The 19,874-nt window shown below is 37.4% G+C and overlaps 1 long non-coding RNA gene across 3 annotated transcripts in view; it reads left to right on the forward strand.

Moving 5' to 3' along the window:
• The first annotated feature begins 549 nt into the window (after positions 1–549).
• LOC101685476 overlaps positions 550–19,874 on the forward strand; it is an 81,316-nt gene continuing 61,991 nt past the window's right edge. The window contains exons 1-3 of one of the 3 annotated variants that reach the window (XR_006607538.1): positions 550–662; positions 2,601–2,741; positions 13,889–14,254. This is a non-coding gene — a long non-coding RNA (uncharacterized LOC101685476). Of the gene's footprint in view, positions 663–2,600; positions 2,742–13,888; positions 14,255–19,874 lie in introns of those variants that run through there. The other 2 variants (XR_001178797.2, XR_006607539.1) reach the window with 2 other exon arrangements.

A 19,874-nucleotide genomic window follows, 5' to 3' on the forward strand; every position in this document is an offset into this window, starting at 1 on the left:
TATATATTTCTGTATTGGCCTACTGTTAGTTTTCAAGAGAGTATCATCCTTAGAGAGCGCTGTCCTTAAAAATAGTCAAATTAATGGGGCACTTGGGTGGCTCCATGGGTTAAAGCCTCTGCCGTCAGCTCAGGTCATGATCTCAGGGTCCTGGGATCAGGCCCCTCCTGGTGCTCTCTGCTCAGCAGGGAGCCTGCTTCCCTTCCTCTCCGTCTGCCTGCCTCTCTGCCTTCTTGTGATCTCTATCTGTCAAATAAATAAGTAAAACTTTAAAAAAATAAAAATAATCTAATTAATAAATGAATTAATATTAAATGGACAAGCCTTAGTGGTATCCAAGGGCCCAAAATAATGTTAGCAACCTGAAGGCTCAACAATAAAACCTTTTAGAGCCAACATTTTCTTTAAGAATGTATTACTGTGCACTGTGTATCTGCCTTCAAGAAACTGGGCCTTTGTGGTTTAACAATGAAGCTCTGTTGTCTGTTAGTAAGTATGCTGTCTTACTTGACTGGGAACTGGGTAAACTCTAGAAATTAAAGAAAGAAAAGGTGGTGAAAAGTGAAGAGAACTCTCTCTCTCTTTTTTTTAGGCATATAAGAACACATTATATAACTTCTACAGCACTCCATTCTTTTTTAAGTCAAGTGGGAGATAGGAAGGTAAGTTTCCACTCTTTTGATAGTTTTTTTTTCTTTTTTTAAATCATTTTGTGGAAAAGTATATGTGTTTCTCACATTTCAGTAACTCTTAAAAAGTGTACTTTAACTTGTAAACCACTCAGGTTAATTCTTCTCTCACTTGAGGGATTCAATTACAAAACATTGCCTCTAGTGAGAAAAGTAATTCTAAAGCCTATTTGCATAGGTACTGTGCTGTGTCTGTGTTAACCTTTATTTTATTCTTTGTAGATACTTGTTGAGTTTAGCTGGGTTCTCTGAATCTCCAAAGTATTAGAATAATGGCAATTTTATGATCAGTAAATGTTCTGGGAGTAGAGAATGTGAGCTTTGAGAAGCATGGGAAGGCTGGGGAGTTTATCCTTTGGGATAAGGCACATAATGAGGAATCATACTGGGCAATTTTTTAGTTTATGGGAGCTCTGAGAGCAACAGTTCTCACTCCCAGATAGATGTTTGGGAATAGCAATTCAGTGACTGTGGAGAAGGTAACTTTGGATATGACTAATCAAGAATAAATGAATTTAGTATTATAGAAATTAAGTAAAAAGATACTGGACAAAATAATATACCAAAGAAATGGTTCAGGCAATTAGAGCTACTAACCTTCAGAAAATAGAAATCAGCTGATCATTTTAATTCAGGTAGAAGTGTTACTTTACTGATGAACACAATTACATGTACAATGTCTTATTAAGCTTTGTAGCGGACGCCTTTGGAGATAGTGCCCAGTCACAGCCACCATTTCTTTACCTTGGTTCCTTCACAAGGATCAGCCTTGGCAGCCATGTTGCCCAGTACACCCCTTTTGCTTATAGCCTCGGGGGATTCAATCAGACACCACTCGATTCTTGACTGAGAATGCGCACAAGGAAAAGACTTGTTTTGGATGACTGAACCACTAAAGCACAAGTACAGGAAGCATAGAATAACCACCTTTTATGCAACATATGAACAAGAGAGGCCAGAGAGAAAAAATAAAGAATGTACACAAGGAAGAATAGAGATGTGAGAACAAAAGTCAACATGGCATTGAAGTCCCTCATGTCAGAACTTGCCTGCTTCCTCCCTTGGGTTCCCATGGGACAGCCCTAATCTAAACCACCTCAGCCTTTTGTTTCCCTTAAGCTAGTTTACGTAGGTCACGGCTAGCTAAATCCTAAGGATTGACTCAAGTATTTCTTCTGTGAGACAGTGAAATGCTCACTTTTATATTTCCTAATGAATTACATTTACTTCTATTAATAAGGAGAGTCTGCAGAGGTGGATAATATCACCTAATTATGTTCAAAATGAGAAATCTATTACTTGTTATTAACAAAAAGAGATGAAATGCAGAAAATAATTATTATTGTGATTGTTGCTATGGCTATTTACCCCCTTTTATTACTGATTGGTTTCAAAGTTAAAGTTAATGTAGACTACATTTAATTTTAATGCTTAGTATTAAATATTTAAAATACAAAAAATGCAAAATTATGATCCTTTTAAGAAGACAATTTTTAATCTTATGAAGGAAGAAGGAAGTGTATATAATTAGATTCAGAAATTATTTATTCAATGTGGCTAAAAGCTTGATATGTACAAGAAGCATCTGAGAAGTTTGTTCAGAAAATGTGCGTGGGGGGGTACACTTTAACAATTCTGATACTGCTACATATGTTTATTTGAGTTGAACAATTAAATAAATGGATAGTGGATAGTAGGAGCCAGGTTTCTCCCTATTGGAGTGGAAATTTACAGGTAAGCAAGGTGAAGAGACTAGAATGATTCATGTAGTGATGGAATAGAATGAAAAAGAACAGTAAGAACTCATAATTGGCTTAATAGTGTTAAATACATATGGCTGCATACAAAATTATTCATAAATATGTGCATACACACAGGTTCATATAAACATATATTTTCTTGTTCTGTCAGTAGAGTGTACCTAAAAGAAGTGATGCCCCAGAAGCAATGAGCACACCTAGCACAGAGATCTTGGTGTCTGCTGCTATTCTCCAATAAAAGGAAACATGGATCCTCAGAGAACTGGCTGCTTCTTCACCTGGGGCACAAAAGGTGAGCCCAGAGCTTCTCATAGTGCCAGAAAGTAAGAAAGTGCTGAAAAAGAACAAACAATAAAACCTAGATTGATGAAAATATCAAAGGTTTAGAAGACAACTGAAAGAACTCTCAGGGACCACACTGAGACACTTTGAAAAAACATAATAGAGAAGTATTAGATTATAACCCAAAGTATAAAATAAATACCCATGAATTTATACTGATATAAACAAATTACTGAATAAAGTATTAAAACAGGAGAAAACAGACAAATCTTTCATGCCTAAGAATTCCAAATAACTTATGTAGATACTCTGGCCTAATGGAGATATGTGTTTAAATTGGTGTGAGCATAGTAACTTCTTTCCAATAAGTACAGTATGGAAAAAGGGGAAAAAGTAATTTTGTGGTGAAGAAACCTGATAAAACTACCTCAGCCAGGTGATCAAGGTCAACATCAACAGTCATAAGTCATATTGACAGTATATATCCTTAATATGTGATGTAAATTGAAATCACTCTTTTTCATTGCCATTTCCTAAACCCGTAACCTCAGTCTACTTATGAGAACAACATCAGATAAATTTCAAGTGTGCAATTGTCAGTGCACTGTATATAGTACTTTATATTGTATATAGTTTATAGTACTTTACCAGTGTTCCTCAAAATTGTAAAAGTCACTGAAAGAGAAAATCTGAGGAACATTCATAGCCAAGAAGAAGATGAGGAGATGTAACAATTATGTTTAGTGCAGGATTCTGGAACAGATAAAAGACTTGAGGGAAAAATTAAAGGTATCTAATAAAGTATGCACTTTAAAGTTAATATAATGTATCAGCATTGTTTTGTCTGTTGTAACGAACATATTATATTAATATAAGAGGTTAATAATAGGGGAAAATATATGAGGGGTATAAAGGGATTTTTCTATATGATTTTCCCAATTTTTCTGTTAAAAAGCAAGGTTGATTTTGAGGGAGAAAAAGAAAAGTAGATTATCAGGTCTGCCCAAAAGATCTTTATGAAGAGGACTGAAGTGCAGTATTGATCCTAATTCCTCTCTAATTCTAACCACATTTGGGGGGAATATTGCCCTAGTGTGTGAATTTTTTTAGGATAGAAATTGTTTTCTTCACTGTTCACTGAAATATATTTACTAATGACAGATTACTTGTCTGACCTACCCTCCATTCTAATTCTACTTTCCTGGTTGTCTTCACTTCCTGGATTTTTTAAAAGTGGGAGATCATCAGGGTCTTCACACCTTTTTTCTTTCGCTTGTGGTGGATGCTGTCACTTGCTTCCCAAATCCAGCATGATAGCACCCATTCTCCGAGCTGTGAGGGATGCATGGAGAGCCCTGATGTGTCCTGGTCAACACAGGACTACGAAGGCCTGAAACCTTCCTAACTTTTGGATAATTCTGAAATTCTGTTCTGGTTTTTACATCCCCATGATGTGACCTGAGACCTTTTATATTTCATCAGAGTCCAACTTCTCACACTGTTCATTCTGGACTCTTTTTCTTTAATACTTTTTTGATCTTAAGAGTTCTCTCTAATAAACTGCCTGTTAATTCTCACTATAGAGCCTGTTTCCTAGGAAACACAAAGTGCAACATCACTGCATACTTCCTCCAGGAGTGAGTTCATCCACATCGGTGGTTTCCTTTTCCCTTTGTATTGTTATCATTAATTTCTATCACTATCCCAGATCTCTTCCAAATGCCAGACTATATATCTCACAGACATCTCACAATATTCTCTTGGATGCCTCACAGTCAGCTAAAAATAAATACGCCAAAAATGGATATCACAACTTCCACTCTGAAAATTTGTCCTCCTTCAGCTCTGCTTAGTGTAGCTGGATATATTCTAAAACAATACCTATCGTCTAGATCTTAGTGTCATGTACAAGGCTGTTAATATGGTCACAACACTGAGTAGTAGACTAGCGACCAGTTGTAGGTCTAATGTAAGGCATTTTCTTAAGCACTTTACACATATGACCTCATTTATTTCTCTCAACAACTCCATGAAGAAAGTTTCATTATAGTATTTTTTTACATTTTTTAATGGAAAACAGCCATACAAAGAAGTTTATAAATTGTCAAAGGCCTAATGTAAAAATGGGGATTTGTACATCAATAATAAGTGTCCTAAAATCCATATGCTAATTATTTTCTTATCCTGCCTCACTGACACAAGTGTTGGTTTGAACTTTGAATATATTTGGTTAAGACTGATGGGTAAAAGGAACGCTGGTCATAAATGTTGTGATAGGTAAGAACCACAAAAGGCAGAAACATATTATTTAACTATACTATGATTTTTATATCCTCTTGCACTTGCTGAATGGAATGTCAGCTCCTCGTGACCAGACGAGAAGATTCCCGATCCTAAGCTACAAAGTTCACCTATACAAGCTTATACTATGTTCCCTTCTGCTAGCAAGTTTGGATTAGTACTACCCAAATGCAAAACCTATCTACCTATGTATAATTGAGCTATATATCCTTATGTGTGTACAAGAGTCAAAACCCTTATCCATCCATCCATCAGAAGAGCAAGCTAGAAGCCAAAACTTGAGTGTTATCATTGAAATATCCATCTCTCATTCCTTCAATCAATTTTGAATTCAAATTATATCTAAAAGTATAAGTATATCTAAAAGTATATCTAAAAGTCACTCATTTCTCAGCATTCAAAGTATGAATGTTATCACTACCCGATAATTTCACTCAGGACTCCCCTCACCTCTACCCTTCATGCTAGCTCCTGGATCCTGCAAAGACTCATTACTTAGTCTCCCTCTGTCTACTTTTGCCCTTCCAATCAATCTTCTTTCAGTACCGTAGAGTAGCATTTTTAAAATACAAATATGATCACATCTATTTCCTGCTTGAAAATTTTCAGTGACCAAAATGTTAAGAGAAAGACCAAAATGTATCTTGTGCCTTACAAAGATGCATATGCTGATTCTTCTTGCCTATCTTTTCCTGGTCAGCACTGTTATTATTCCTCTGTCCAACTTCTTTCAGACCAATTAGCATGTAACATGTTCCTTCCCACCTCAGGACTATGTCCATGTGGCTTATTCTCTACGGAAACTCCCAACCCTATATAGAAGTTGACTCATATTTCAGATTTCCATTCAATCAACACTTTCTTGAGAGGACTTGTAAAACTCCCAGAAGTAGATCAGTGTTCCCTATTGTAAACTCTCATAACACTATGCCTTCTCCTTTATAGTTAGGTTGCCCAGTGGTTGACCATTACATTAATTTTAAATTATGGCCAACTACATACAAGAACAACTCAAGAAAACATCCTTAAATATATTTTGGACATTTTGATGTATTATATTCACAAACAACTAAATGCTTTTAAAACTTTTATGGGATTTAATGACCTCCAGTGGTTGAAACATTTTATTTCAAATACTGCACTTGGCTGGGGGCAAAGGCAAAAACTGGGCATCTCGACCAGTTTATAGAGATACCTCTGGATCAAAACTTTCTTCCCATAAAACCAGCCTTATTAAAAGTAAACCGTAAAGCATGTGAGACAAATAGTTCAGGCTTTAAAAATCTAAGGGAAAAAAACCCAACTCATTTGTTGCCAAGATTCCATTTTTCACAGAATTGTAGGACCTTTGGTTTGTAAAGCATTTCATTTGAAATCAATAAACCCCCTCTAACCATGAGAATGGAGAGAGTGGTTGTAAAACTGAGGGAAGGGCACAAGGAATTCAATGCATTTGGGTAAGAAAGAGTCACCTGGTCTAATATCCTAGATGAAGAGCGTGATTTAGAAGTCCAAGGATCAAAAAGTTAGTGGGACAGGAGTTAAAAAAAAAAAAAAATGGTGAGACTGGCCTTTAAAATGCTTATGTTAGGGGGAACCTGGTTGGCTCAGTCAGTAGAGCATGTGATTCTTGGCCTCAGGGTCATGGTTCAAACCTCACGCTGACTTAAAAATAAATTTAAAAAAAAGTAAAATGCTTGATGCTTGAGTCAGGACCTTCATTCTAAAATTGGTTATCCCATATCTCCTGCTGGGTGACACACAAGAACCAGGTCACGACGCTCATGTATGGGAGTAGGTTATATTTAAAGTTTCAGTCAGCTCCTCTCCACCTGCCATTTTCCATGTTGCATTTGCATGGAATATCTTGAGCAAAATGTGAAGACTTTTAAATGTGATTACATGGTATTCTTCTCTACTTTCTAAATAATTTGTCCCCTTTTAAGGATAGAATATTTCTGAAGTCCAGGAAAGAAAAAAAAATGTTATTTTTTCATTGAACACCAAGACTATGCCAGGACAACACTATCACATTTAATCCTTGCGGTACCCCTGATAAGGGTGAAAAAAAATCTCCACTTCATAGGATGGGAACCAGAGAGTACAGAAGAATCAACATCCTTTCTACAGCATAAAATTCCAAAATGGAACCCATGTCTCTTCCCAATGCCCATTTTTCCCCCTATTTACTAAGTTAGTCATCTGTTGTCTTTCAGGTCTCTCTATCAAAATGTAAGCTTATTTTTCTTCATTTCACACAATACACAATCTAACTCATGCTTTGATAGCAGTTGGTCATCCACAGAGAAGACATATTCATTTTAAATAGTTCCCTCTTTGTGGGGTTAAAGAATTTCATTTACCAAAGGAATTTCAGACTTCAGATGAGCTGTGGGGCAATTGGAGAGCCGTATTAGGATCAGTTGGTTGGCTTTGGAGGTAAAGCTCATTTAACCTTTTTTTAGGGTGACTGCAGCCTGAAAGGAGATTCTGCTTCCCATCAGGGCAAGCCACTCCCTCAGTGGAGAATGACCTGAGAGCAGGAGAGGCAGCCCAGCTCTCACTGCCTTGTTTCAGGCCACTCCTGGCTATTGGTTAGCCAAAGGTTCTTCACTGGATTCTCCTAAGGGGCTTTTAGAGTAATGTTTTCACAGAGGCAGAACATACAGGAATCTCTCAGAAAAAGAATAACAATTTTCAGAATTAGGGTCCAGATATCTATTTTTTTTATCAAACCCTAGTGGTCCCCCCCAAAATCACACTTTGAGAAACGCTAATATAGAGACAGTCCTTTCTGACTATGTGCCTGCTAAATGTCCATCCTGAAGATTTTCTTTCATCTCTACCTCTTTTTGCTAAACTTCCTTCGACTTTCCTGTCCCCTATTCTGTCAACCCAATGACATTGTTTTAGTTAGTAATGTACTATATATTATTTGTTATTTATTATTTGCTGACGGTTTTCCTTTCTATAGATTATAACTTTTTAAAAAATCTCTGATACAGCTCTTAGACAACAATGTAGTAAATACAAGAGTAGATTTTCTTTAATAAAAGAAATATTACTCTATTGGCAAAGCATATCCTGGTACTATTAATACTGAAAGATGTTCTAAAGTTTGTATCAGCTGTCATATTAGTATGGCAAATCAATATTTTCGATCTGCAAGAAAGAGAAAGCAAGTGTGTTGGTGAAGAGAACAGAAAAAAAAAAATTTTTTGGCCGGGCTTGAAGTTTATCAAGATGATGGATTGAAATGACCCAAAATGTTGACAGAATGCTTTTGCTGAGCTTTTGCTGAGATGACCAGATACCATAGTCACTGGAGTCATTATAGCTGATTGAAGTTAGGCCATTTGTTTAATAAAGATGGAATAGGGAGGCAAGTTGTTATATTTGTCTTATCTTATATGGATGAGTTTTGGCAGAATGGTTGGATAAGACTTAAATTACAATTTCTCTCTTTTGTTAGCCAGGTTCCCAAATAACATTACCATATATGGCATTTTAAGGACTACCTCTGAACAAAGTTTCTCAAAGCCTTTGGCTATAAACTTTCTGAGGAACATTATCTAATCTCATTGTTTCATGAATCATAATTATAAAATGATTCTTAAATCTCTACCTCAAGTCATTCTTTTCTGGGTTATAGTCCTGAATCCCAAACACAAATTCAATATGCCCCACAAAAATGTGAATCACTTCTCACCATAGTTCCCTCTGTGGGCTTAATTTTCCTTTTGAAATTGTTATGAGTATTTTCTGAGTAACCAACTCTTAAATCTGAGAGGATGCCTTACGTTTTCCAATATTAACCACTCCAAACCAATTTTTCACTGAAGTCCTTAAATTTTTGCCTCAAAATATTTTTTCTAGTTTCCAGAGTCATGACCCTGGACCAAGTCTTAACTCCTTGTGAGCTTCCTTACATATATCTTCCTTTCTTACCTATTCAGCAAATTCTGCACCCTGCCACCAGCTTAATCTTTCCAAATTGCAGCCCTCATCTTATACCTCAAGTTTTCAATAGATTTCCAAAGTCTATAAAATTATTAACCTTGTGTCCAGTTACTAGAAGCCACTTCTTACTTTTCCAGCTCTATTCTAAAGCTCCCCTGTATACACTTTTAAATTTCTATAAATGGGTGTATTTGGCTGAATGGCAACCCTTTAAAAGCTATGTCTACTCGGAATCTGTGAAAGTCACCTTATTTGGAAAAATGGTCTTTGCAGATGTAAATAAGGATCTCAGGATGAGGTCATCCTGCATTAGAGTAGCCCTAAATCCAGTAACAAGTGTCCCCTATAAGAAAAGAGACAGGGAAAAAACATGGAAGAAAGCCTTGCGAAGATGGAGGCAGAGGTTGGAATTATCCAAACCAGGAAACATCAGGAGCCACCAGAACCTGGAAGAAGGAAGAAAGGATTTTCCCCTAAAGCTTTTGCATGGAGTGTTACCCTACTGACACCTTGATATCAGACTTATGGCCTCCAGGACTATAAAAAAGTAAGTGTCTCTCATTGTAGGTCACCCAGTTTGTCTAATGAGTCACAGCAGCCTTAGGAAACTACCACAGTAGGTCAACAGAGTATTCCTAATGATACCTACTCTGTTCAGGGTGCTCACCATACCTCATTCCTCTCCTCCTGTTAAATGCTGGTTAACATTTTTAAGCACATACAGCAAAGGGGAAATGTTCTAAGCTTTTCCATATACAAAATTCTTCAAACTTTCATCAGCTCTCTAAAATAGGTTTCGTTATGTCTGCAAATAAGTAGGCACATATTCCAGATGAGCTGATTTGAACAGAAAAAGTCTTACTCTAGAATCCATGCTCCCAATGCTTTCAAACACATCAAGGCCAAAGCTCAAAGCATACTTCTTTTGTGAAATTTTTCCTGATCACCTACCTGCAAAAGATCTTTATGATTTCCTATAGTTATTTTAGTAAGTACCACTCATAAAATAAAACATAGACTGCTTTACATATATTTTATTTATCCACTCAACTCTATAATCACTCAGATTATAAAATGCCTAAAAGAAGTGACTATGTCATATAAATATATATCTCTAATTTTCTTCTAAAGAGAGATTGAGTTCCTCTAGGCTCAAAATTAATGTCGTTGAGTATAGGTGGCAGAAGACAAATCAAATGATCATGTGTAACACAAGTTTGGTGTGTAGAAGTACAGGTGGTCCATTTGTCTGAGGTTGCTTTAAAAAAAAAAAAGAGCCTGACCTTCGTATTTCTGACTCACCAATGCATTATTCTTTCACCACTGGGTCTCCTCTTACTTTATCTAACAAACTTAGCATATGGAAATATGCTTAAAACATTTTGTTTCAGTAACCTTTATTAACAATAATTTCTAAATAGAAGACATATAAAATAATTAAATTTGATAAAACTGGGAAATTTTTCAAATCTTTAAAAAATAACTTAACAGGTTGGGGCACCTGGGTGGCTCAGTGGATTAAAGCCTCTGCCTTTGGCTCCGGTCATGATCCCAGGGTCCTGGGATCTAGCATTGCATCAGGCTTTCTGCTCAGCAGGGAGCCTGCTTCCCCTCTCTCTCTGCCTGCCTCTCTGCCTACTTGTGATCTCTCTCTGTGTGTCAAATAAATAAGTAAAATCTTAACAAAAAATAATAATAATTTAACAGGTAAAGTGAATATTAATATAATTGGCTATTTGGCTTTATTTTCTAATGTATGTATAGAAAATAATTCCCAATGCTTTGGGAAAACAAATCAGGACGCTAAATTCAGTGACTTATTTATTCTCTGCAGGTATAGAAAGAATGACTCACTTCCTTCTTCCCTTTCAAGACTCAGTCATCTTTCTTGAATAATTTGTGTGAAAACAGAATGATCTCAAGAGACATGAGAAACCCCATCTAAGGCATTACTTCATGAACTCTAGAGAAGGGATTTCCTAACTCTGATTTTATAATCCATAAAATTTTGGAAGATGATAATTTATATGTTTCAGTTCTAAGAGTTAATTAATGTTTCATTTATGAAAAATATTTAAAATAGGTGATTCTTATTTTTTTCTTTGTAGAAATCAATATGAAGGAAGTGTTTCAATAAGTAAAAATTTTAAAACATCGATAACAAAATAGTCTTAAGCATCAAACCTGAGTATGCATAAAAAACATAAAGTTAATTTTTTTCTCCAAGATTTTAGTTTCCCTTCACTGAAAAAGAAATTTTTTTTCATTGAAGTGAGGGCATAGCAAGGAAGAATGAATAGAAGACATCAAGAATATGATTAAGGTCAGAGCACAATACATGCTCGTATCAGTTAGGAATGCCTCAGCTCAAAGTAAGAGAACATGCAAATAATAATAGTTTGAATGAAGATTTATTTACACATAATATGAAATCTAGACATTGATCACTAACGGTGATTGTTCCGCAGCTCAGTAACATCCGGAATCTCCATGATTCACTTGGCTTTTTCTCATGTGCCTCACCTCATAGATATCACTGCAACTGAGCAAAAGCCATTTGCTCAGAAAAACAAAAAGCTTCTAGGAAGTCCCATTTCAGTTTTGTTTTTGTTTTTGTTTTTTTATATGCTATTGGTCAGAGCTGTGTCAAATGACCACCTCTGCGGAGGCCATAGAGGGTAGCAATTGGATCAACCAGACATTCAAAATAGTATCTGCTACAAAACCGTGGTGGAAAGTGACAGTGATAGGTTTTATGGAGGATTTTGTAATCGTAGCCTGAGGATACATTTTTCTTGAAAGACGGAGCTAAGGTTAAATATGACTGCATCCTTGCTGGAAGAATTTGAAACCAGTCGAAGCTTCGTCAGTGCAATGACACCTATAACTGCATTCTGTATCATTTACTTTTGCCATTTTGAAATCATTCTTTCTGGGAATCATCCACATGACTGAATCCTTTTCAACATTTAGGTCTGAATTCAAGTGTAACCTCCTTACAGAACTTCTCTGACCATATTAACTAAGTAACATCCTTCCCATTCATCATTTTTACATTATTTGTTTATATATTTGTTGTCTTTCTCTATGAGTGGAATAGAAGCTCTGTGGGAATGCGCTTTGTCTTGTTCACAAATACACCCCCTGTACCTTAGAACATCTAGCCTATGGTTGAGTATTCAGAAATGTTGATAGAAAGCCCAAATACATATATGTATATATCTCTGCATGCCATCTAGGTCTATATTTAGATTTATCAGTCATCTATATTTAAGAGTTTTGCTAAAAAGTTAAAACAAGCTATAGAAGTTATGTCCTACTGTAATAAACACTCCTAAAACCAGCATACTGTACCTGATGGTAAAGCCAGTATGCCTATCCAGACAGAGTGACATTAACATGAAGTTTTATTGGATATTCCTGTCCCTGGAACCTGACAATCAGAAGTGGAACATCTGAGCTTAACTTTATAGAAATAACGATTTTAAAAGTGATTATTATTTAGTTCCTTCATAATAATGCATACCACTTCTTACAAATTTAATCATTTCATACAACTTCTTTCAAACATACATTTTTCTGTTTTCTTCTTGATAAGCTTACCAATTATAGCAATCAAAATATATTTCCCATGAATTAGTTTTTAAAAAGTTTTAATTAGAATACATATAGAAATGGCCAATATATAAAATAAACCATTTTAATGAGTGTGATTTAATTAGAGTAGCTGCCACTTAAAGATGTCTAACTTCTCTGTTCAGCTTGGTGAGAGCAAAGCACCTTGAAACAAATCTTTGGTTTTGAGAATTTCTTGAATGATTTCTCTAATTATGAGGATATAAAGCAATCAGGCAGCCATTTTTCCTGAAAAAAAAAAAATTAAAGGAAGTGTAATGGATACTTCATAAGGTATATACATATTCATAGAAAAATATGAAAGGGGATCCAAACACTTTGGGCCAAAATATGATTAAACTATCCTTGATGGATTGAGGTAACCCTGACCTACAGGAAATGAGGCTTAAGTGCAGATGCCCAGACTTATGAGGCAGTCTTAATCACCTAGGCCTGGATTGTCTTGGGTGGAGTGGAATAGTCCTGGAGATATATCTTGGCAGGTGGCTCTGTTGCACTCCTCACAATAGGAAATGGGAATGATAAAGGGCTCTCTGAGGCAATGATAAAGGATAATCTAGTTCTTGGCCAGATGCCTAGAGTGATGTTATTGAAACAGAGTGGGCGACAGCAGTGACCATGCTATGGTGACTCAGTGGAAGCTGAGTTGAACTTACACCAAAATGCACACTTGATGACTAATGTTACCATGGACCTGGAGTGGCCAGGACAAAATCTTTAATATGAACAGCAGTATGTCAGTCCAGAGCAAGAGCAAAAGTCAATGCATCAGCAAAGGGAGGATCTCTGGGTCATTCATCTGGCAACTTGGCTTATGTTTCCTCTAAGTAGGATTGTGATATCTGCTAGCTTCAAGATGATGTATCTGACATCTGGGGCTAATGCTGAGGTGGGATAAGTTAAGATTAAAGTATGCAAGTCTAAACACTGGGCCTGTAATTATCTCAGCAAAGTTCCCTAAATGGTATATATATAAAAAAAAATATGACCCATACTGCATGCTATTAAAATGTTAAATGAGGGCTGCTTTAATTTTTGGTGCAAATGATCTTTAATTCAATCAATAAAAACAGATAGTTGATACAAAATGCCCTTTCAGCAATCACTTACTGAAAGTTCCATAGTTGAGTGACTGTGCTGGGTTCTCAGGACAAGGTGAAGAGCTGAAGAAGTGTTCTTTATTTTACTACTGTACTCATTTTGCTCTGGGCATAAAGGTTTCTGCTATTCCTCAAATTCATGAGGGTACTTGTCTCCTAGGTAGATGGCTCACTGCTTCAACTCATTCAAGTCTTTGCTCCTGTGTCACCTTGCAAAAGAGCTGAACCTCCTCCTTAAACCACTTCTACGAACTACCCCTTTTTATTTTATTTTATTTTTTTGAACTACCCCTTTTAAAAATTGCTACCCCCCCCCCCCGTATACCCTGGTCCACCCTGCTATTGTGTTATTTTTTCCTCAAACTATGTATTCCATGATGTACTATTTAATTAATATATTTATAGAATGTATATTCTTATCCTCACCAACAAAAATGTAGTCTCTATTAGAGCAGAGATTTTTGTATGTTTTATTTACTGATATATGACTGACGTCTGGCCATAAAGCTCAATAAAAATTGGTGAATGAATAAATGGCTAACTGAATGAATGAAGGTAAGATTGGAGAGAAATAACTGTAGTATGAAACTTGAATTAACGAGATCCAGGAAGAAAATAAGTAATGAGTTATAAGGTTATTGCAGTGATTATAATGTAGCAGTGAGAGAAAGCGTGAAAGGAAAGGAAACTTCCGAACTGGACTACGTAACAGGAAGTGTTAAAGCTAAGTAGAATTTTACATGTGTAGAAGCTAGGATTGGAGAAATAGTTGAGCAAAAGCAAAGATGAACAGGTAGCTGGACAGTTGGAATCTAACGTATCTGAAGAGTCAGGTATACGGAACCCTGTTGTAGGAAGGGCTAGAAGACGTACATGGACCAGCCAGATTGCTCTTGGTTGTGAGGAATGAAATCATGAACGAAATAATATTCTTAAGAATAATGGCATAAGCAATTACACAGTTACACACCCCTAGAAGGGATGGATGGCTTTAATAGAGCTTAGTCAGCAATTCACTGAGATCACTAAGGACCCAACTTCTTTTTACTTATTCACATCCTTCAGTCTTTACATAGGTTCCTTCCTCGGGCTGATTCAAAGTTAGCTGAGGCAAGTCTCAGCCTCATGTTTTCAACCACATCCAGAGGAAGAAAAGAATCTTGTCTCTTCCTATGGGTCGATCATAGGAATGATGAAACTTCCTCAGAAGACACATAATATATTTCCCCTCACATGTCATTGACCAAATTTGAACCACTTGCTGAATAGCTTATTTCCTTATCAAATACTCAGGGAACCCATCTAACGTTATCAACCACTGTTCTAGGTGTTTTTAAATACTATAGCATTAAACTAAATGAAGTCCTTCTCTTCACAGAGTTTATATTCCAGTTGGGGAAACCAAAAGTACACAAATTATCAAAACATATAACATCAGATTATGGCAACTTCTATGAACAAAAACACAGTAGAGTCAGAGAGAAGGAAGAACGGGTACATTTTAAAGGAGGAATTTCAGGTTGGGTGGGCAAAGAGGGAATCTCTGAGGACACGACTTTTAGGCAGACACCTGACTGAACTGAGGGAGGGAACCATGTGAATATCTGAGAAAATCTGTTTCTGTACAGAGAGAACAACAAATCCAAAGCTCTGAGCCAGGAATGAGCTTGGCATGTTCAAGAAACTCTGTGGAAGGCAAAGTGGCTAGAAGAATAAGAAAAAAAGTATGTAAGGAACTGAATTAGAAAGTTAGCGAGTAAAGCAGGTCATGAAATGTCTTACAAGCTCTGGTAAGGATGCTGGGTTTTGTTCTAAGGGAGGCACAGAATGGTTTTGAAGAGAAGAGTGGTGGGATCTGATATACATTTTGAAAAAAGATCACTCTGCTTGCAGATAATCAATTATAGGGGCAAATGCAGAAGTAGAGATAAGAGGCTAGGGCAGAATTACAGATAAAAGAACTGTGGCTTAGAGAAGGAAGATAGTGGTGAAGATCAGAAGGGATTGGATTCAGAATACATTGTGAAGGCAGTGAAAGCACTGGCCCCTGGTTAGCCCAGGGGACCAGCCCTGATTGCTTAACCTGATCTGGGAGAAATGCATATTGAGGAGTAGAGCACAATGCTCAGTACAGAGCATGCTGGCATCATATTACGAAGGAACTTTAGCTATGTGCATGTCAACAATGTTGGTTGAGTAGCTAGAACATATGTAACAGGTTGGTTTGTCTGGGAGGTAGACACTGAGAGTTTGGGTACATGATGATTATTAGGGCATCCCATGGGCTCCATACACAGGGAAGCTGGAGCTTCAGCAGTGCCTTCCGCAGGATTTTCCAGCGCTCTAAGAGGCTCACTCCTACTTTTTAACCTAAAGTGTATCACCCAGCTCTGATTTAATGATACGTGGAAACTTGTGCTAGTTACTTATCAAACAATTTACTAGCTTTTGGCTGAGGCTCTGAGGCGACCATGTGCCTAAAGATACATTATTATTTTTTTTTTAAATTTACAGTCTTGGAGAGGGGAAATTTCAGAGGGTTCTCCTTGGCCTTTCCCACTATGATAGTTCCTACCCCAAAGGCCTAGGACTTGCTGTGAGAATCATCCTAATTACCAAGTACATCTATCCCAATTACACATTCGGAGAGTGAGAAAATAACCACTTATGTGTCTATGGACTCAGTGGACCCACCGTGGGCTGGATCTTGGCCAGAACTCCATTTATGCCCTGACCATATATGCCCACACTCAACTAGGGGGACCATGATTGCCATGTTCAATAGTCCTCCAAGTGTATGCACATTGCCCTTTCCCCAGTACACAGTTTACTGGAGTAAATAGCCATATTTATTGGAGTAAATAGCCATAGTTACCTTTGGGGCCAGATGGGAAAATCTTTACTGTGTTCATTTATGAAGGTACTGCAAGATGTTTCCTCCTGAGAACCACCTCTTCTTCAATCAATAGGGTTGGTTCTGAAAATTGTTTTAGATACAGAAATTGGGCAAGTGTGAAAAATAGAATGAACCCACCAGGTTCCACTCCTGGAACTTGTGAACATGTTATATTCAATGGAAAAGAAACATTACCAATGTAATTGAGTTATGGAGCTGGCCTTTGAAATCATGAGGTTATCTTGGATTATCTGGGCAGTCTCAGTGTAATCACACAAGCAGAGAACATTCTCAGACAGAGTCACAGAAATGGGCATGAAGAAGGAAGGAAAGATGCAGACAAAGGGGAGTGTAAGAGATTCCAAATGGAATAAGGATTCAGTGAACTCCTCCTATCACTGAGGTGCAGGACCTCACGTGAAGGAACAAGAGAATGGCCTTTAGGAGCTAAGAGTGAAATCCAGCTGACCGCCAGCAAACCAATGACAACCTCATCCCCATAACCATGAAGGACTGGATTTGGCCAAAAATCTGAATGAATCTGGAAACAGATTCCTCCCTGGAGCCTCTAGAAAGGGAAATCCTGTCAACCTCTTGATTTGAGTCTTTTGAGACTCTACGCAAAAGACCTAGCGGAGCTTCACTGTACCCAGAGTTCAGACCTACAGAACTATGAAATAAAAAATTTGTGTTGTTTTAAACTCCTAAGTTTGTGTTAATTCTTTACATCAGCAATAAAAACACAATACAGCAAGAGGTTATTACTGCCACTGGAACAGCAACCCTTCACCTCCTGATTATGCATGAATTGAGTAGTAGTACCAGCTGTTTCTCTCTTAGGAACTTCATATTCTATTGACCTTTTCCACAACTCTCTATAGGTCAGGCCCTGTCTCTGACTCTCTCATCTTGTCACTCATTATAATAATTGTATCTCCTGGGGCTTCCGGTGCTACCACCTGGTTTCTTTGTTTGGCATTTTATCATTCCCATTTCTGAAAGTGAGCCTGGCTGTGTATCTGGTTTTCTTACAGTCAGGAGAGAATGACCACTAAACTTCTGTGTCATTCTGATTCCTTTGTTACTAGATTATTGTATATGAGCATGGTAAAATGTCTATCCTCTGGGCATTGGTAATCATCTGTAGGGTCTTGAAGCCGTGCATTGTATTTCCATCCTTCCATACCTGTAATGGTCCCTCAGAACAACATACTGCTTAAAATATAACCTATGAGAAATCATACTACTTACCAAGCATGCTTAGATATAGCTTTAATAAAAACATGAACTGGCAACAGGCTTCTGAGGGAGAAGATGGTATATGTCCTTGAAGCCAAGCAGCTAGGGATACCCGGCTGGCTCAGGGCAGAACACCACCTGCTTTATTTTTCCATTTTCTCCCCTTGCCAGGAGAGCATCAGCAGTTAGTCAGACAATCCTTTCATTGGGACTTGCTCACTATGGGTCATGTATTAAGTGACCAGACATATTTTGCCTTTCTTCTTACGTATCTACAAGACTCATGGTCAATGTGTAATCTACTCCAGTTTCTTTTTTGGTTGTTGGGGCGACAGTCTTTTCTACTGTCAACCCCTGCTCCCTTTCTCTTATAGCTGACTTGTTTGTGCCTCATTCTTCCTCTCCTTGTCCCTTCCTCTCATTGTGCCCACTTCCCTTTTAAATCCTTCTTATACCATCTGCTATAGCAAGTCTAGCACTCAACTTCACTTAGTATAACACTTTGGTCATGTGTCCAGGAGCCATCATAATAAGAAATTTGCACCATCTCTCTGGGGTTTTCTTCATAGTATAAATACAATATCTTGGGCATTGTTCCCAAATCATAAACTCTCTCTTACCAGTTTTCATCTTCTAGCTCCTGTGATCAAACAGCCCCCAAACCCACTTCCCACACATACTCTCTAGCTTCTAGGTCTTGAAGCTTCTTTAGGAAGCTTTTCTTGGGCTCAAGAAAAGGTCCCATTCTGGGCTATTCTGTTACTTAACACTAGTAACAGACTTAGTAGCTAAAGGGAATGTGGGGGTACAGCGAGAAGAAAAGGAAAATGTCTATTGTAGAAGAAACTCTACATTGTCTTCAAGAAAGTGGGGAGATCTAGCTTTTGTTAGGGAGTGGTGTGTCACTTATATTGGCTCCAAGATACTAGGTGAATGTAGGGATTCAATATTTCATCAGAGCATCAAGGCAGATGTCCCTCTCCCAGTGTTATGGTACCATTATTTCCTAATAAGGGCCCTGAACTTCATGGCAGACTTGCCCTGTCTCAGAGTTGAAACTTTCTTTTAGCTCAGTTATTCTAATGATTAAGTCTCTAGTCTGGCTTTCAGTGTTCTCTGTCTTTCTTCTACAGGAAATGAGAGCTTTTATGTATGCCACCAAGATGGCCCTCTGACTTTCATATTAGCTTTCAGTTGGTGATTAATCACTCTCAGCTTGTTATCATTTTCTAGAGAGTCAATTTAACTTAGAAAGAGTCACTCAGTTTCACAGACCTTATAATTAACTGTTTTCTCAAACTATTGACAAAATGCACCAGCTAATACACTTATTCCCTTCTACTACTATACTAGTATACCACTCTAATTCACACCAGTGGAAATTTTAAAAGATGTTAGACTATCACTTTGGGCCAGAGGCTATCTGTGCCCAACAAATACCAGTGTTAGGGTGCAAAACTCCTAGGTATCTCCTGCTTCCTTGGATCACTCTTGATCCCAGTTACAGGTTGAGTGCCTCAGTAAGTAGAGTCTGAGATGAAAGGTTTCATGTAGATCATTAAGCAGTGCCTTGATATCAACACCTGAGAAAGGGAGGGCAAGGAAGAAGGATAAGGTTGAAAGAAGACTCAAGGAGCATTGTGCATCCAGCAACAAGCCTAGGCAATTCTATAGGAACCTCTAAAGCCAGACTGGCCTTTCGAGTTGTCCCAAATTGAAGAAAATAGCCAGACTTCTATGTCCATTATTAAATATTCATTGAATGAGGAACGCTGAAAGGGGCATGACTTTGGCCAAGGTGGCTTTCTGCAGCAGAGTTAATCCCAAAAGGGCTGACAGCTAAACACTCTCTTTTCTCTCTGTCTCCAGCACAAGTCCTGCAGTGAAGCATATAATACGCTGGACACAAAGCTCTGCTGGTGACACAAAGATAAGAAATTTCAAAATTAAAAAAAAAAAAAAGAAATTTCAAAATTTCTGTTTTGGGGAGGAAGATACACATCATTTTGCC

Source organism: Mustela putorius, unplaced genomic scaffold (genome assembly GCF_011764305.1).
Source record: "Mustela putorius furo isolate JIRA1106 unplaced genomic scaffold, ASM1176430v1.1 tig00000640_pilon_pilon_pilon, whole genome shotgun sequence".
In the NCBI taxonomy this organism is placed as follows: domain Eukaryota; kingdom Metazoa; phylum Chordata; class Mammalia; order Carnivora; family Mustelidae; genus Mustela; species Mustela putorius.